Below are 20852 nucleotides of genomic sequence, written 5' to 3' on the forward strand. Positions count from 1 at the left end.
ATGTTTAATCACTAGAATTGATATTTTCTGTGGTATTCTAAGAGCCTTCTCCCCATTAAGGAATTTTCCTTTCATTCCACAATTAACATATTTTTTTTTTTCTTTTTAGGGCTGCACCTGCATCACATGGAAATTCCCAGGCTAGAGGTAGAATTGGAACTACAGCTACCTGCCTAGGTCACAGCCACAGCAACGTGGGATCTGAGCCACATCTGCAAATTACACCACAGCTCACAGCCGCAGCTTGTGGAAACTCTGGACCCTTAGCCCATCAAGTGAGGCCAAGGATCAAATCCACATCCTTATGGATCCTAGTCAGGTTCATTAACTGCTGAGCCACGAAGGGAACTCCCTAATGTAAAATTTTATCCTGAGGAAATAGTATTTGTTTTTATTAAATAACCATTAAGATGTAAAAATTATCATGTGAATTTTCTTCTTTGCATAAATGGATATGCTAATAATTTTCTAAAGTTTTGACTGTTCCTGCTGACCTAAAATAGCTCCAAATTGATTTTGTGTTCAAATATTAATATACAATTTTATGTGATTTGTAGTACTTCATAATTTCTCTTGATTTTCTTGAATCTATAAAGTTGTTTTCAATCCTTATTTTGAATACAGTTAGTCCAATAAAATGCAAATAGGTATTCTCTTAAAAAAATGGGTTATATGATTAAATATAATTTGAAAATTTTAGACTAAATTAATTTTTAAAAATTTACTTGCTCTTAAAATTTCCAGAATCAATTCCTTAATCTGGATTAAATATATTCAATTATCTTTAATTGAATTAGAAATTCAATTAAATTGAATTGTAAAGTATTTATTTTAGATAATGTTTCTGAAATTTATTGTATATAGAACAATGTAATACTTTCACTCTGGAGAATTCTTATACTTTTCAAAAGTTTAATATTTATGAGTTCATTTAATTTGGTTTTGATAGGGAAAAGAGGCTAACTCTGGTGATATCATCTCAAAATTATATCAGATTTTTGAAAATGAACTAAAACATCAGCATATATATAAAAAACAAGACAAAGACCTTAGTATTTAAGAATTGTCATTTAACTGCAATCACCTCTCCCAGTACCATTATTTGATAAATTTTAGATTTACTGTTATTCCTGAATTAAAACAATCTATAAAATATGGCAAGAGAAAAATCTAATCTTTTAAAAGCATAATAAATGCAAACATTCCTAGTTACTAAGTTTTCTAATTCTTGTCAACCATTAAAAATATCTTTTCATAGTTATTCAGGAATTTTGCATAAATATATGTAATAATATTCTAAATGCACCTTATATATATGTATATTGCTTATGAACAATTAAATATATGAGTAATTCACAATTCCAAAAGTACAAGTTTACTTTCCACTTGGCAGTAAGCTAAGAAAAATGAATTTCCTTCTATAGCTTCTTATAAGTTTTCCCATACATGTTCTCATAAAATAACAAAGAACCTAAATATTTTAGAATTTTCCTGCTTAGTGCTGAAAAGTCAATAGTGACTATATATACTAGCTATAATAAGTCAGTAACTAAAGGTAATAAGATAATCTGAATTTAATTTGCACTTAATATAAAAAAGATCAGATATCGGTATTCAGATTTGAGTCAAAAATGCTATTGCAGCTCATGTTTGTATGGAACATTAGTCATTCATTTTGTAAATCTAACATAATAAGGAGTATAATTTATCAGGACATCAAAATAATAGCTTTTACTCCATTTCCTTGCATCTATAAGGACATGCACAACAGACTCCACAGCTATACATGCACCCTATTAGGGCTAATTGAAAATAGATGGTAGAATTAACCTGCTTCTTAGTAAAAAGCATTAACACTTAATGTGAAAGTCTAATCACCATAAAAAGAGGTTCACATTGAAAGAAAATGTGGTGAATAATTCAGGATCATCTGATTTTCTCATATAAAGCAAATTAAAGAAAGAAAAAGTTAATATAACAACACCCAAAGCAGCAATTATATAATTTGCATTACCTAATCTTTGCTTTCTTTCTCAGATGTATTCCATTTCAGAAGATTCTATAGATGATTTAACACAAAGACTCACAGTATTTAGGTGCAACATAGCAGAACTGAGCAGGTGGTTATGGAACAAAAAAGCAGTAAAGGTAATCCATTATAACACAAAGTATGAAAATTATCATGCAAACTCTGAAATAGGGAAAACGGCTTGGATTATTTTATTTTAACAAATTCCATTAAACACAGATTCTTTTAATGATTCAATATAATTAAACTCAAAACTTAATGAGCTTAAAAGATATAAAAAATATTCAGTTTCTTTTTTATTTCAATTTTGTGTTGAAGTACAATGATTTATGACTATGCTAGTTTTAGGTGTATAGTATAGTGATTCAGCATTTTTATAGATTATATCCCATTAAAAGTTATTACAAAATAATGATTATAGGAGTTTCTGTTGTGGGTCAGTGTTTAACGAACCTGACTAGTATGCATGAGGATGCGGGTTCTATCCCTGGCCTTGCTCAGTAGGTTAAGGATCTGGCATTGCCATGAGCTGTGGTGGAGGTCAAAGACACAGCTTAGATCATGCCTTGCTGTGGTGTAGGCCAGCAGCTGTAGCTGTGATTCCACCCCTAGCCTGGGAACTTCCATATGCTGCGGGTGTGGCCCCAAAAAGCAAAAAAAAAAAAAAAGATTATAATTCTCAATGCTGCACAATATATCCTCACTGCTTATCTATTTTATAAGTAGTAATTTGTACCTCTTAATCTCATATGCCTATCTTGCCCTTCTGTAGGATCAAGACACTCAAGATGGCTGTACTCTACAGATGTGTACAGCACCTGCCAGACCTAGTCCCTTCTTCACCTACACCTATGAATATGCTCCCCAATGACCCCGCTACTGAGTATTGTAATATTTAGGCTAAATGGCTCCCCTCGATAGTCTATTAAAGAGAAAGCTTTTCTCACGTGATGCTCATGAATCTGAGGGGCTCTGCGAGATATACTCCAGCTGCCGATTTCCCTTGTAACTGATGAGCCACACAGGCAACAGCTGCAACTATAAAATGTAAACTTCTCCATCTCCTCCCCTGAGTAGGCAAGATGGAGGATATCTTCCGCCTGATTCCTGCCAGTGAGACAGTTCTACATACTGAGGGGTACCTCTCAAGGACCTGCTGTGTCGAACATGTAAGATCCCCTATCCAATAAGTCACTGATATCTAGTTACTATCCCTGGGATCTTTCTATGGTCTCCTGGCAGGGAAAATAAGTCTTGCAGGACTATGGGCTGTGGCCCAACAATTATTAGGACTGAAGGTATTCCTCTGGGCACCCAAGATATCTGGAAATAAAGACAAGGTACAGAAATTTGTGGGGCTAGTCTCTACATGGTGGTCCCTTTGCATGTGGGATCCTGAGAGCTGAAAATCATGAAATGATTTTCCATTTCATCATATTAATAATATCCTGTTAAACTTAAGAGTCTCTTTCCAGTTTAAAAGTAGCCGCCATGTCCTGCTGAGTCTTCTGACTGAAAGAGAGATGGATGTTGATACATACAAAATTAAGGACATGGATTATCTGTCAAATACATAGGAGTTGTCTGCTTTAAGTAAAAGAGTATGATATGTTAAAGCAGAAGCAACATGTCAACCCAAGTCAAGTTAAACTGTTATTGCCTTTGTATATGATCTGTCCCCAGGGGCAAACATAAAATGCCCAGGGTCTGGCAGGTAAGTCCCTGGTGTTTGGAGTTTGATGCTGTTATGGTCTCTTTTACTGCCTTTCCAGAATTGGGGCTGGGGAGGTGATGGGTGGAAAGGATTTACAGTATTATCTCAGGATGCTCTTCCTGCTTGTATTTTTGCTTAATTGTCTTCATCTTGCCTGCATTGTGCCTGTAACACCATTTTTACATTTCATTCCTAGTTAGAGGAACTGTATAACTACGGTGGCCTCAGTGCTAAATGAGTGTGATTGCTGGGTCTACAGTGAGTGGTCCTCATTGTTCTCCTTCAGACTTCCATGAAAACCTCACCCAAAAAGTGCCTGGCACCAAAGTGTGCCTAACACTTGAGCTCTATAATGCATTTGTTTTATATTTCTACTGTATTTGGTTGCCAAATACATGGAGACCAACCAAGATTGTAAGGGTCATGCAGGGAAATGAGGGGTCGAAAGTATGGTTAAGCCTCTAAAGATGGCTCTTTTCTTGCTCTTTGCACAACCTCTGCCAGGCCAGTCCCTGCTTCAACTACACCCTGTCCACATTAATGTATGGGTCCCAAGTCCCAGCTAGTAATTGTTACCATCCTTAGGCCAGAACGGCTCCACCTGCCATTTTAGTAAAAGAAAACCTCCCCCATGTGAGGCTCCTTAACCTGAAAGTCTCTGGGAACTTAGCCAGCTGCTGGTTTCCATGGTAATGAATGAGCCCATGGGGAACATCAGTCCCCCCTGTAAAGACTGGGCTCTTCCTGCTCCTGCTTGAGTAGGGTAGATGGCTTCTTTGTCCTGCCTGTCCCAGCAACAATCATCCCAGTGCCTTCTCCCTGTTCACACAGAAGCAATTGGTCAACCCAAGTCAAGTTCAACTGCCATTGCCTTTGCAGAGGATCTACCCCCAGGGGCACACATGAAAAGCCCAGGGACTGCAGGTAAATCCCAGGTGGCTTTGTGTTTGTTGCTGCCATGTGGGGAATTAGAAAGGGACTTAGATTTCACCACTATTCTATCCTGTCCCAGGTAAAATTCCTAAATAATTAATATGGATCTCATACTGGAGAAAGACTCCATTACATTAACCCAGTGGTCTTTTATAATGCCTCTTCAGAATTGGGGTTGATTAGTGGTCAGGCTCTGCATACTGGTAGTATACAGTATTTTTCTCTTGACTTATTTCACTAAGCATTACATACTTTAGGTTCATCCACATTGTCACAAATGGCTGAATTTCATTTTTATGACTGAGTAATATATCCCACATTTTCTTAATTCATCTTAAGTTGCTTCCATATGCTGGCTGTTGTAAATAGTGTGGCTATGAACACTGGGGTGAATGAATCTTTTGTAATTATTTTTTTTCTTGATAATAAACCCAGGAGTGGAATTGATCCATCATACTATATTTCTACTTTTAGTTTTAAGGAAACGCCATGATGTTTTCAAAGAGGCTAAACCAATTGACATTCCCACCAACAGTATGCAAGAGTTCCCATTTCTTCACATTGTCTCCAACATTTATTTGTTGACATTTTGTTAGCCATTCTGACAAGTTTTAAATGATAATCTCATTTTAGTTTTGATGTGCATTTCCCTGACTAGTGATACTGGTAGTCTTTTCATGTGCTTATTTGTCACCTATATGTCATCTTTAGAAAACCCTATTTAGGTCTTCTTCCTATTTTTTATTGTGTGATCTGCTTTTTTGATATTTAGTTCTATCAGCTGTTAAACATTTTGGAGATTAATCCCTTGTTGGGCTTATCATTTGAAAACATTTTCTCGGATTTTCCATCGTGGCTCAGTGGTAACAATCCTGACTAGTATCCGTGAGGACATGAGTTCTATCCTGGCTTCACGCATTGGGTTAAGGATCTGGCATTGCCTGTGAGCTGTGGTATAAGCTGCAGACATGGCTCAGATCTGGTGTTGCTGTGGCTGTAGCATAGGCCAGCAGCTGCAGCTCTGATTCAACCCCTAATCTGGGAACTTCCATAGGGCCACAGATGTGGCCCTTAAAGAAAAAAAAAAAAAAAGGAAACTATTTTCTCCCATTCAGTAGGTTCTTTCATTGATGATTTCTTTTGTGCAAAAGCTTAAGTTTAATTAGGTCTCATTTCTTTTTTGCTCATAATACATTTGTCTTATGTGAGTTTTTTATCTACAATTTGTCAAAGAGTGTTTTATAGAGTTTTATGGTTTCAGGTCTTAGGTCTCTAATCCATTTTGATTTTCTTTTTGTATATGGTGTGAGGGAATGTTCTAGTATTTGTCTTATATTTGACGGTACAGTTTTCCCAGTACCACTTACTGAAGAGACTGTCTTTTATCCATTGTGTATTCTTGCCTACCTTGCAGTTTTTCCTCTTTAAAAATAAAGCATCTATAGTGATTTCTTCAAAATCTAACTCATATGTTTAAGTATGCTTGGACTTTAAATGTCTTATAATGTAAAATAATTGTTTGAAAAGAATTTAAAGCAATTCCAAGTATATGTGCTACCCTCTTATGTACTTAGAGCAGACGTCATTGATCAATTTTCGAACTATTTCCTGCTAAGTTTAGTCTTAGCTCTAGAACCCTTCCTAACATTCTCAAGGCTGCAATTATCAATTCTTAGGAATTGTTATAATAAAGAAATCATTTGACAAACCTAGTTTCAGGCTCCGTTTGCTTAGGGCTGGAATAAAATAGTAACATTCTCATAATAAAACAATTCATCAGGAGTTCCCATCGTGGTGCAGCAGAAACGAATGTTGACTAGGAACCATGAGGTTGTGAATTTGATCCCCGGCCTCCCTCAGTGGGTTAAGGATCAGGTGCTGCCGTGAGCTGTGGTGTAGGTCACAAACACGGCTTGGATTTGGCATTGCTGTGGCTGTGGTATAGGCTGGCGGCTGTATCTCCGATTAGACCCTTAGCCTGGGACCCTCCATATGCCATGGGTGTGGCCCTAAAAAGACAAAAAAAAATTCACCAATAAACTAATATAGATTATTGTAGGAGCATTATTTTTTGACATGAGAAATATTATTTCAAGCTCCTAGTGTGTTTATTCTGAGAGGGTGGAAATTCCAAATACTTTTAGAATTCAAGTTGAACATACATGTTACACTAGGATGATAGTAGGGTATGTTTTGTTCTGGGAGAGAACATCCTAATTTAGGAATAGTTTTGCCCAGAAGATATGAAGAAATAGAAGTGAAGACTGAGTTTGGACAGAGCACCAAAGGTCTTCAAGGGAAGCTACAGTTTCAGCACTCTATAACATGTCATGAACACGCAATAAGGCCTAAAGCAATTTTCTAAAATATACCCAGCCACATAAGCATCAAAGGAAATGCTCCTCAAAAGTACAACTGTAACATTTAATCCTTCCTCAGTGGCAGGTGAAACTTTTGAAGTTGACTAGAGATCTACGTAAACAGCCTGGTAACATTTGCTGGCTGGAAGATAAGATATTCTAGGTATAGCTCTGTATTGATTTATCTTCTAGGGAACAGTTTTAACAGGATATACCAACGTTGGAATTTGGGGGTTAAACAGACATGCACCTGTAGATAACATATCTCAAATGTGCTGAAGAATACAAGCTTTTTAGCTGTAGCTAGCGAGAAAGACCCTAAGACCTAAGCTGCTAGATTGAACTCAATTGCTTTTGCCAACATCACTCTGAACCCAAAAGGGCCTGGTGAAGAAAAGCAGGGAATTTAAGTGGCAGTGTCTGATTTGGGGCCTTTTGGACCTGGAGGTGAACCTTGAGTATAAAAGTGAACATTGAATATTTAGCTACTGCTTCTCCTTTGGTTTCTTTGCTAATTACTAAAAGCTTGGCGCCAGGTAGGTTTGCGTTGTGTGTGAATATCTATGTTACCATTCAGACCTTTGAGTGTGTGCAGGGTCACAAAGATTTATTGAATTGGCTCTAAAAAGGCAGAATCACAGGAGTGGACTTTGCAAGTGTCATAGATATTCAAAATAACATTTTATACTGAAAACTTGACAGCATGCTGTATGCTTTAGTATCTTAGGGATTAGCAATGAAGCCCAATATCTTGGAACTTCAATGAAGCACTATGTTTTAAGAGAAATAATAATCTCCCTCCCTCTAAAACAGTGCAGCTCAGACTCACTTAACTGGAGGAAATTCAGTGGCATAAATATGTAAAATTTTTTAAAGGAAGAAAAATCATGTCAGTACATTTGTAAATTGATAAAAACAATATATATTCACGACAAATCTGAGTCAATTATGGAAATCATTTAACATGAGAAAAATAAAACAAATCTCATTTAATGGTGAAATGTTAATCTTTCCTTATGAAACAGAAAATATATATGCCCACCCTCATGAATTTTGTTAATTAAAGGTCCTAGCCTGAGCATTAATGTAATGGAAGTATTAGAAACTACAATTACTGAAGAGGAATAAATAAAGCACTACTACACACAAATTGCATGCTTCATATATGGAAAATTTTTAAATTGCACTAAAATATTAAATATCAGAGGAAATTAGTAGTTTTGCTGGGCACAAGGTCAATATACAAAGACAACTATAGATCTATATCAACAGCAAAGAGAAAAATCATTTTAAAATGTTTCATTTACAGTAAGAACATGTTATGGGCTGATTTGAATTCCTACACCACTGAAAACTGACACACACTTAGAACTCTTTAGGAGGCAGAATTCTTATCCCCAGTGACTCACACCCATTCACAATCTTCCCTTGAGAGGGATCAAACTCTGTTCATGATCATTCACATGAAAGGATTTTGTGATGTAAATAAAGTGACTTGGAATTAAATCCAGCTGACTTCCAATGAATCAAAGGGAGATTTTCCAAGGTAGGACTGATTTAATTAGATGGATTTTTAAAAAGAGGTCTTGGTCCTTCTTTGCATACCTAAGCTAGGTCCTGTGCTCATAGCATCCAAGGCTGCCATCAAGACAGTGGCCCAGGAGTTCCTGCTGTGGTGCAGTGGGATCAGTGGCATCTCTGGAGTTGCTGGAATGCAGGTTCAATGCCTGGCCCAGCATAGTGCATTAAGGATATGGCATTATCCCAACTTGGCTGGGATCATCCCTGGCCCAGGAACTCTATATGCTGTGGTTGAAGAAGAAGGAAAAAAGGTAGGGGGATGTGAAGGGGAGAGGAGGGAGAGGGGGGAGGAAGAGAAAGAGAAGGGAGAGCCATGTTATGAACAGTCTATGGTGAAAGACAGTCTCTAGGAGGTGAGGAGTTCAGTCCTATAACTAAGAAACTGTATTCTGTCAGCAGTCTTTCCAAACATGCAAAAGAAATTAAAGTTCCATATAAGAGGTCAGCCTGTCCCACTATTTTTTTTTTCTCTTCTCTTCTCTTCTCCTCCTTCTTCTTCTCTTCCCCTTTTTTCCTTCTTCTCCTTTTCTGTACGGCAGAAATTGGCACAACATTGTAAATCAACTATACATTAACAAAAAATATGTGCCTCAAAATACATACAATATATACCAAATTTTTAAATTTTTCATTGAATGCTGATTACCATATAAAACAATAATTGAATATATTCCTATCTATGAGTTTCTTGGATTTCCTATGTTCTGCATTCTAGTTTTGATCCATGTACAAATGCATTTATCTTAAAACTTTTCACAAGTTTCAGCAGAGATAATCACAGGCATAGTTACCTTTTTAGACCATAAGGGCCTAAAAGAGTAATGTACCTCTTTGAACATCCAAGGAGGAGGGAAGACTAAGTCACTAGGCAGCCTCTGACCCACTAGGTAAAAGGAAAGACCAATAAGTAAATAGTCCCAAAATTTAAAAATAGTTTGTATGCTCTCTGTGAGATTATTCAAATTATATAAGGGACTTAAAAGGTAACTATGGCTGTGAGATAGTCAAAATCCTATTTGGAAATGGAGATTTCTGTAAGAAAGACTCAAAGAGATGCATTATGCACAGCCATAGATAGCACTAGGATTTTCCTGAGCCCCTGAATAGCATATTATTATCTCTGCTGAAACTTGTGAAAAGTAGTAAGATAAATACATTTGTACATGGATCAAAATTAGAATGAAGAAAAAAGGAAATCCAAGAAACTCATGCACAGGAATATATTCAATTACTGGTTTTTGTTTGTTTGTTTGAATTTTGTTTTTTGTTTCTTTTTGTCTTTTTGCCTTTTCTAGGGCCGCTCCCGCAGCATAGGGAGGTTCCCAGGCTAGAGGTCTAATCCGAGCTGTATCCTCCAGCCTAAGCCAGAGCTACAGCAATGTGGGATCCAAGCTACATCTGCGACCTACACCACAGCTCAAGACAACGCCTGATCCTTAACCCACTGAGCAAAGCCAGGGATTTAAAGTGCAACGTCATGGTTTCTAGTCAGATTCGTTAATCACTGAGCCACGATGGTAACTCCCAATTATTGTTTTATATGGTAATCAGCATTAAATGAAAATTTTAAAAATTTGGTATATATTGTGTGTATTTTGAGGCACTTTTTTTAAATTAAGGTATAGTTGATTTACAATGTTTTGCCAATTTCTGCTTTACAGCAGAGTGTCCCATTATATGTGTATATATGTTCATTTCCCGTATCCTCTCCCATCATGTTCTATCCTACTTTTTAGGTATAGTTCCCTAGTTCCCTGAGCTATGCAGTAGCATCTCGTTGCTAATCCACCCCCCCTTTTTTTTTTTGCTTTTTATGGTCACAGCTGCAATACATGGAAGTTCCCAGGCTAGGGGTTGAATCAGAACTACAGCTGCTAGTCTACAGGACAGCAACAGCAATGCTAGACCCGAGTTGTGTTTGTGACCTATGCCACAGCTCATGGCAATGCTGGATCCTTTAACCCACTGAGCAAGACTAGGGATCAACGCACACCCTCATGGATACTATTTGGGTTCTTTAAGACTGAGCAACAATAGGAAATCCCAGTATATCCATTATAAATGTAATACTTTGAATCTACTAAACAAAATTCCCAGTACATCTCACACCCTCCTCCCTCTCCCTTGGCAACCCCAAGTCTATTCTCTATGGCTGTGAATCTGTTTCTCTTCTGTACATAGGTTTGATTGTGCCATATTTTAATTCCACATGTAAGTGATATAATACAGTATTTGTCTTTATCTTTCTGACTTCACTTAGTATGAAAATCTCTAGTTGTATCCATGTTACTGCAAATGTCATTATTTCATTTTTTATGCCTGAATAGTATTCCATTTTGTAGATGTACCACCTCTATTTCATTTTCATTTTTTTTTATGGCTGAGTAGTGTTCCATTGTCGATATGTACCACATCTCACTAGTTCATTTTTTATGGCTTAGTAGTATTCCATTGTGTATATGCACCACATCTTTTTAAACCATTCCTCTGTCAATGGACATTTAGGTTGTTTCCGTATCCAGGCTATTGTGACTGCTGTAATGAGTATAAGGGTGCATGTATATTTTTGAATAAAACTTTTGTCCAAATATATGGCCAGGGGTCTGATTGCTAGATCATATGGTAGTTCTAAATTAATTTTTCTGAGGAACCTCCATACTGTTTTCCTTAATTGTTGTACCAATTTAAACTCCCATCAACAGTGTAGGAGGGTTCCCTTTTCTCCACACCTTCTCCAGCATTTATCTGTAGACTTATTAATGATGGCCTTTCTGATAGGTGTGAGGTGGTACTTCATTGTAGTTTTTATTTGCATTTCTTTAATATTTAGTGATGTTCAGCATTTTTTTTACGTGCCTACTGACCATCTCTGTATCTTTGGAGAAATGGCTATGTAGGCCACTCGCCAATTTTTCCACTGGTTTCTTTGGTTTTGTTTTGCTTTTTGAGTTCATGAGTAGACTAAATATTTTAGAGATTAAGCCCTTGTCTGTTGCATTGTTTGCAATTATTTTTCTCCCATTTGGGTTGTCTTTTTTTATGGTTTCCTTTGCTGTGCAAAATGCTGTAAGTTTAAATAGGTCCCATTTTTTAAATTTGTGTTCTTTATAATTGCCTTAGGAGACTGAGTTAAAAAAAACCTTTTTAATATTTTGCATGTGTTCTCATATAATTTTATGGTTTCATGCCTTATGTTTAAGTATTAAGACATTTTGAGTTTATTTTTGTGCATGGCGTGAAGGTGTATTCTGGTGTCATTGACTTACATGCAGCTCTCTAGCTTTCCCAGCACCAATTGCTAAAGAGACTCTTTTTCATACTTTATATTCTTTCCTCCTTTGTTGAAGATTAATTTACCACAGGTATCTGGGTTTATTTCTGGGCTCTCTGTTCTGTTCCACTGATATGTTTGTCTGTTTTTGTACCAAGACAGTGTAACACACTGTCTTGATTATTGTAGATTTTTAATATTTTAATATTTTCTGAAGTTTGGAAGAGATATACCTTCCGCTTTTTTTTTACGTCCCCCTCAGAATTGCTTTGAAATTTCTGTGTCTTTTATGGTTCCCTATAAATTTTTGGATTCTACTTCTCTGAAAAATATCATGGTTAATTTGTTAGGGATCACATTAAATCCATATATTGCATTAGGTGGTATGGCCATTTTAACAATATTAATTCCTCCAATCTAGGAGCATGGAATATATTTCAGTTTCTTTGACCCTCTTTAAATTTCCTTGATTAATGTTTTATACCTCTTGATGTACAAGTCTTTCACTTCTTGGTCAGGTTTATTCATAGGTATTTTAAAAGGTATTAAATTTTAATATTCCTTTTCTAATATTTCATTTTTATTATATAGAAATGCAACCAATTTCTGAATATTAATCTTATATTCTTCTACTTTTCTGAATTCATTGATCAGTTTGAGCAGTTTTTGTGTGGAGTCCTTAGGGTTTTCTATATATAGTACCATGTCATCTACATAGAGTAAACTTTTACCTCTTCTCTTCCAATTTGGAAACATTTTATTTCTTTTGTCTGATTGTTTGTGACTAGGACTTATGATACTATGTTGAAAAAAAGTGATAAGAGTGTGCACCCTTGTCTTGTTCCAGATTTTAGCAGGGAGGAATTGAGCTTTTCTCTGTAAAGGATTATATTGGCTCTGGGCTTGTCATAAATGGCTTTTATTATGTTAATGTATGTTCCCTCTCTACCCACTTGGGTAAGAAAATTTATCATGAATGGATGTTGGATTTAGTTAAATGCTTTTTCTGCATCTATTGAGATGATCATATGGTTTTTGACTTTTCTTTTGTTAATGTGGTATATTACATTGATGTGCATATGTTGAACCATGTTTGTGAAATTGGGATGAATCCCACATCATCATGGTACAGGATCTTTTTTATGTATTGCTGTATTTGGTTGGCTTAAATTTTGTTGAAAACTTCTGCATCTATATTCATCAAAGATGGCTTATAATTTTCTTTTTTGGTAGCATCTTTGGTTTTGGTATTAGTGTGATGGTGACTTCACAGAATATCTTTGGGAGTGTTCCTTCTTCTATAACCTTTGGAAAAGTTTAATAAGGATGGGTGTAAGTTCTTCTTTGAATGTTTTGTAGAATTCTCTTCTTAAGCTGTCTAGTCCCGGATTTTTGTTTGTAGGGAGTGTTTTTTTAATTACATATTCAATTTTATTTCTGGTGATCTGTCTGTTCTAGTGATATATTTCTTCTTCCGTTTTGGCAGGCAGTATGTCTCTAGATATTGTCCATTTCTTCTAGGTTATCAAATTTGGCAAATAATTCTTCATAGTATTCTCTTTTTTTATATTTCTGCAGTACCTGGTGATATTTCTCCTTTTTCGTTTCTTTTTTTGTCTGAGTTCATTATCTACTCTTCTCAGTGAGTCTGGCCAGAGGTTTATCAATTTTGTTTATCCCTTCAAAGAACTAGCTCTTAGTTTATTGATTTTTTTCTATTGTTCATTGAATCTATTTTATAGATTTCCACTCTAATCTTTATGATTTATTTCCTTCTGCTAACTTTAAGTTTTATTTGCTCTTCTTTTGCTAATTCCTGTAGGTGGTAGGTTTAAGTTGTTGATTTGAGATTTTCTTCTTTTTTGAGGAAGGCCTGTATAGCTATGGACTTTCCTCTATGAACAGCTTTTGTGGCATCCTATAGAATGAATGTATTTTAATTATCATTTGTCTCAGATATTTTAATTTCTATTTTGATTTCCTCATTGACCCATTGGTATTTTTGCAGTATGTGGTGTAGTCTCCATGTAGTAAGTTTTTTTTTTTTTTTCCATTTCTTTCCTATGGTTGATTTCTAATTTCATGCAATTGTGGTCAGAGAATATACTTGACATAATTTCTATACTCTTAAATTTGTTGAGATTAGTTTTAGTGCCAAATATGTGGCCAATCCTTGAGAATGTTCCATGTGTACTTGAAAAAAAATGTATATTCTGTTTTTTTGGGATATAATGTCCTGAAAATATCAAGTAAGTCTAACTTTTCTATTGTGACATTTAGGATCTATCTTGCCTTATTGATATTCTGTCTAGAGGATCTGTCCATTGATGTGAGTTTGGTGTTAAAGTCTCCTACTATTGTAGTATTCTCATTAATTTCTCCTTTTATGTCTGATAGTATTTGCTATATATAATTGGTTGCTCCTATAATAGAGGCATATATATTGATGATTGTAATAACATCTTCTTGAATGGGTTATCATTAAATATTGTCCTTCTATATGTATGGCCTTCATTTTAAAGTCTATTTTGTCTGATATGAGTATTGCAGCTCCTAGATTCCTTTGTTTTGGCTTTTCATGCAATATATTTTTCCATCCCCTCACTTTCAATTTATGTGTCCTTTGCCCTAAGTTGAGTCTCTTGTAGGCAGCATATTGTAGGCTCTTGTATTTTTTAAAGTGTGCCACTCTATGTCTGATTCAAGCATTCAGTCCATTGACGTTTAATATAATTATTGATAAATATATATTTATTGCCATTTTTTGGAGTTTCTGTTGTGGTGCAGTGGTTAACGAATCCAACTAGGAACCATGAGGTTATGGGTTCAATCCCTGGCCTTGCTCAGTGGGTTAATGATCTGGTGTTGCCGTGAACTGTGGTGTAGGTTGCAGACGCGGCTCGGATCCCAAGTTGCTGTGGCTCTGGCATAGGCTAGTGGCTACAGCTCTGATTAGACCCCTAACCTGGGAACCTCCATATGCTGCAGGAGTGGCCCTATAAAGGCAAAAAAATATATATATATATATATACACACATATATATATTTATTGCCATTTTAAACTTTGTTTTTTCCATTTGATTCTATGTTTTTCCTTGTTTCTTTTTTTTTGGTTGGATGATTTCCTTTTATTTAATGCTTGTGTCCTCTTCTTTTTAGTTTTTGGAAATTTTGTGAATTTAGTTTTTTATGAATTTTTATGAATTTTGTGAATATGATTTGGTGTTAAATTGTTGTTGCCCTGTTTTTCAAGTGTGTTAACCCCTTCCTTTATCTGCTTGCTCCAGGCTGATAGTCATATAGTCTCAAACACATTTAAGAAAAAAAAAATCTAGATTTTCTTACTTCCCAACTCCACATTATGTGATTTTGAAGTACTTTTTATAACATCTTTGTATTTATCCTTCTGCAGTTCCTTCTGCTTATCATTGCTTTTACAATAGGCTTTTTTTTTCCCCTTTAGATTTGTATACTGGCTTATTTTAGAGTTTACTTTCCAAATGTGCTTTCTTCCATCCTATATTTTTTCTTCTTTTTTTATTTGGAGGAGCCCTTTTAGAATTTATTTTAGAATGGGCTTAGTATTGCTATACTCTTTTTGTTTAGTTTGTTGTATAAAATATTTATTTTTCCTTCTCTTTTAAACAATATTCTTACTGTTTAGAGTATTTTAGGCTTCCAATTTTTGCTTTTTATAACCTTGAATATATATCTTGCCACTCTCTTCTGGCCTGTAGTTTTTCTATAGATAAATCAGCTGATTGCCTGATGGGGGTTACCTTATAATTACACTTTGTTTTTCTCTTGCTGCCTATAGAATCCTGTCTTTATCTAACTTTTGCCATTTTTATTATAATATGTCTTGCTGTGGGCTTATTCGGGTTCAACTTGTTTGGGGCCCTCTGTGCTTTCTGTGTCTTGATATCTGTTTTCTTTTGATTTTGGAACATTTTCAGCCATATTTTCTTCAAGCGCATTTTTAGCACCCTTTTCTTTTTCTTCTCCTCTGGAATCCCTAGTATGCATAGATTGGCCTGCTTTATATTATCCCACAAATCTCTGATATTGCTTTCATGTTTTCTCATTTGGTTTTCTGTCTGCTGTCCCAATTGGGTGATTTACATTATACTATCTTCTAAGTCACTAATTCATTCCTCTGCATTATTCATTCAGCTCCTCAGTGTCTTTAACTCAGCTTGTGTATCTGCTAATGAATTTTCTAATTTTTCTGGCTCCTCCTATATATTCCAGTTCCTTTTTGAAATAATCTATAATACTGTTGATATATGCTCTTAATTCCCTCATGTTTGCTCTTAATTCTTTCAGTATATTCACTATATCCTTTTTGAACTTATTGTCTGTTAGACAGCATAGGTCTGTATCTTTATTTGCTTCCTCAGGTGAATTCTCCTGTTCTTTTATGAGGGAATGGTACCTGAGCCTCTTCACTTTGCTTACATTTTTCTTATTCTTTGAGTTTAGGGAAACCAACTACTGCAGTCTTGGAAGACTATTCATATGTGTGAGCACCCCTAGGTATTTTGTGAGCTTAACTATTTAGTTTTAGTGTGAGGGCTGCTATTGGTTTGGATTCTTGCTCTCTCTCTTCTCAGTGTGTGTAGGCTGTTACCCCCTTGATAGGGTGCTGCACGTGCTTCCAGAGAGATGGAGGCAATGGGCAGGACTAGTAGCTAGTGCCTGGTTTCAGGGCCCTTAACTTTGGCAAGGACCCATGGGAAGGTGGTTCAGCCTGCTTCTAGTTGCAGTGACCCTCAGGAAGTTGTACTTGGTGCCTTGTGCAGTTGGCAGTGTCAGCAGCACAGTGTGAGCATTCCAGGGGGAATGAGAGCAACAACAGGTGGTGCTCAATTGCAGTACCCTCCTGTGTGCCAACCTCTGAGGTTACTGGGGCCACAGGTGATGCCTGTTCATGGACTCCTAGTGGTGACAGACCATGCCAACCTCTGGAGTCTGAGTTGACTGAAGTTGTTTGTTCCTGCCACCTGTAGACCATGCAAGAGGCTTCCTGTTGTGCTTGTAGCCTGTGCAGTAGATGCCTGCCACCTGTAGCCCCACCCTCTGAGAGTCCTCATGTGCATAGAGAAAGATATCCCAATGGCAGTGTCCCTCTCCTCCTCTTTCCCTATCCAAAAAGGCAGCTTCCTTCTCCTGCAGGTCATCCTCCCCCTGGATTCCCTCAGCTGTGGTACTCTGCTCCACAACCCTTGGAACACCATTCTCTATCCCCTCAGGCTGTCTCCACACAGCCATCTCTAGTCCTCTCCCTGGAAGTGACTTCTGGTGACTGTCAGTGCCCAGCCCCCTTCCAAGAATCTCAGGCTATGGTGTCCCTGGATGTGGTACCAATGGTCTCTGTGGCTCTCTCTTTGCTTTGCCCTCCTCAGTCGAGTTTCTGTGCTTTTCTCTGAGGCTTCAAAGTACCTCCATGTCAGCTAATCTCCAGGTCATTTAGGTGGCTTCCCCAACTCTGAGTTCCTTTCCTTTGTGCAGAATTAGTCCCATCCTGATTCCTTTTTCTCTCTCTATTTCCTCCTTTTGTTCTACCCAGTTATATGTAGGGGTTTCTTGCCCTTTTTGGAGGTTTAAGTTCTTCTGCCAGCATTCAGTATATGTTTTATGGGACTTGATCTACATGTAGATGGTTTTTCTGATGTGTTTATGGGAAATGGTGAGTGCTATGTTTTACTCTCCACCATCTTAATCCTGCCCCATCCTGTTTTTTAACCTGGGAATGGGTCCCATGCTTTTTTCATTTTTTCTTGTGTTTTTCTTATTCTGTGAGTTTAGAGAAATCAACTATCCATTGTAGTTTTGGAGGGGTATTTATATGCAGGATTGTGCCTGAGTAGCTTGTGAGGACTTGCTGGGATTTTTTTTTTTTTGGGGGGGGGAGGCGGTCAGGGCTGCTTTTGTTTTGGATGCTTGCTGTTTCCTCAGTGTGTGAGGCCATTATCCGCTTGATAAGGGTGTGCTGGTGTATGGCCTGCACCTCATTCAGGGAGGTGGGGACAATGGGCAGTGCATGTAGGTGGTACTTTGTTGCTAGGCCCTTGGTTGTGGTGAGGACCACATGCAGGTGGAGGCATCAGGCTGCTCCTGTTTGCAGACCCCTGGGCAGTGGTAGTGACCCTCAGGGAGGAGGTGGGTGGCATTCAGAGCTTTTGGCAACAGCAACAGTAGGGTGTGTGCATTCTTAGGGAGGTGATGGCAATGGGTGGCACTCAGTTGCAGGGCCCTTCACAGCAACAATCCCTGAGGTGACTGAGGCCATAGGTGAGGCCTGATCATGGGACCCTTGGTAGTGGTCCATGCCTATCTTTGGAGTCTGATATGGCTGTGGCATTTGGCACCACCCCCCATAAAAGGTTCCCCACCACCTGAGAGCCTGCACATGCACAGAGAAAGAAGTTTTTATGGTGATCCCCTCCCTCCTCCTTTCCTTGTTCTCCCTAATAATGATGCCTTGCCTCTCCAGTGAGTCCAGGCCTCCTAATGCACTTCCTCAAATGTGGCACACCACTTGGTAGCCCCCTCAGGCCCTTTCCATACAGCAAACCCTAGTCCCTTCCCTGGAACTGACCTCAGAAGCCCAAGTCTCAGTGCCCAGCAGCACCCCCTGCCCCAGCCAACAAGTGTCTTAGGCTGTTGTGCTCTGCGTGGTGGTACCATTGTCTGTGTGGATCTCTCTATGCTTTGCCTGCCTTAGTCTGGCTGGTCCACTTTTCTCTCAGGCTTTGAGTCTCCCTATCCTTCCTGGCTGATCTCCCCATCAGTTAGGTAGCTTCAGGGTATGGGTTCCTTTCCTCTTTCACAACTCCCTCTCTGGAGTGCTGGTCCCATCCTGATTCCTTTTTTTTTTTTTTTTTCCCCTCTCTTATTTCTCTCTCTCTTTCCCCTGTTGTTCTACCCACTTATGTGGAGGGTTTCTTGACCTTTTTGGATGTCTAAAGTCTTCTGTTGGCATTCAGTAGATGTTCTGTGTGAACCTTTCTACGTGTAGATTTTTTGTTTATGTGTTTGTGGGAGAAGATGTGTCAGTTCTTACTCCTTGCCATCTTGATCCCAACTTGATTGCTTAAGTTAATAGGCAATCTCATTAACTTAATCTACTTAAAGATATTGGGAATGATATTTAAAATTAAAGGCATTTCAAAAGAAAAGGATACTTTAAAAAATTTTGTTGGAGTATAGTTGACTTTGTGTTAGTTTCAGCTGTATGGCAAAATAAAGCAATTATACACATATCCATTCCTTTTCAGATTACTTTCTCATACAGGTTATTACACAGTATTGAGTAGATTCCCCTGTGCTACAAAGTTGGTCTTTGTTACTTATATATTTTATATACGGTAGTCTGTATATGTCAATCCAACCTCCTAATTCACTGCCCTGCCCATTCCCCCTTTGGTGACCATAAGTTTGGTTTCAAAATCATTTGAGTCTGTTTATGTTTCATAAATTGTTTGGCATCACTTTTATTAGATTCCACATATTAGTGATCGCATAAGATATTTCTCTTTAACTTCACATAGTATGGTAATTTTTAGGTCCCTCCATGTTGTGCAAATGTCATTTCATTCTTTTTATGGCTGAATAATATTCTACTTTATATGTATACCACATCTTTATCCATTTCTCTGTTGATGGATATTTAGGGGGCTTCTAGTTCTTGGATGTTCTAAAGAGTGATGCAATGAACATTCAGGTGTATGTATCTTTTTGAATTATGGTTTTCTCCAGATTTATGCCCAGGAGTGGGATTGCTGGGTCTTATAGCACTTCTATATTTAGTTTTTTAAGGAAAATCCATATTGTTCTCAATAGTGGTTGCACCAATTTACTTTCCATGAACAGTATAGAAGGGTCCCATTTTTTCCATGTCTTCTCCAAGATTTATTGTTGGTAAACTTTTTGATGGTGGTCATTATGTCTGGTCCTCTCTAATGATTGTTGATGCTGTGCATCTTTTCATGTGCTTAGTGGCCATATGTATATCTTTGGAAAAATTCGTTTTGAAATTCTGACCATTTTTTGATTTTATATATATATATATATATATATACACACACACACACACACACACATATATACATACACAGACATATACATATTTTTATGGTTTGGAAAATAATACCTGTCAATCACGTCATGTGCAAAGATTTCCTCCCATCCTGTGGGTTGTCTCTTCATTTTGTTTATGGTTTCCTCTGCTGTGAAAAATCTATTAAGTATAATTAGCTCCCATTTGTTGATTTTTGTTTTTATTTTCATTGCTCTAGGATGTGGATCTAAAAAGATATTGCTGTAATTTATGTCAAAGAGTGTTCTGCCTATGTTTTCCTCAGAGTTTTACAGTATCTGGTCTTACATTTAGGTCTTTAATTAATTTTGAATTTATTTTTGTGTATAGATATAGAGAATATTCTACTTTCTTTCTTTTACATGTAGCTATCCATTTTTTTCTAGCACTACTTATTGAAGAACCTCCTTTTAGTTGATCATATATATGTGAAGTTATTTTGGGGCATTCTATCCTGTTCCATTGATCTATATTTTTGGGTTTGTGCCAGTACTATACTGTTTTGATGACTGTAGCTTTTTAGCATAGTCTGATGTCAGGGACCATGATTCCTCTAGCTCTGTTTTTTCTTTCTCAAGATTGCTTTGGTTATTTGAAGTCTTTTTGTTTCCATACAAATTTTAAAAGTTTTCTTCCAGTTCTGTGAAAAATGTCATTGGTCATTTTTGCACATAGGTCAGTCTCCTATGTGCAAAATAGTCTCCCAAAGCAATAGAAATAAAAACAAAAATAAACCATGATGGAGCCTGATAATGTGAGAAAAAAGAATGTATACATGTATGTGTAACTGGGTCACCATGCTGTATAGTAGAAAATTGAAATAACACTGTAAACCAGCTATAATGGAAAAAAATGAAAATCAT

Source organism: Phacochoerus africanus, chromosome 2 (assembly GCF_016906955.1).
Source record: "Phacochoerus africanus isolate WHEZ1 chromosome 2, ROS_Pafr_v1, whole genome shotgun sequence".
NCBI lineage: Eukaryota > Metazoa > Chordata > Mammalia > Artiodactyla > Suidae > Phacochoerus > Phacochoerus africanus.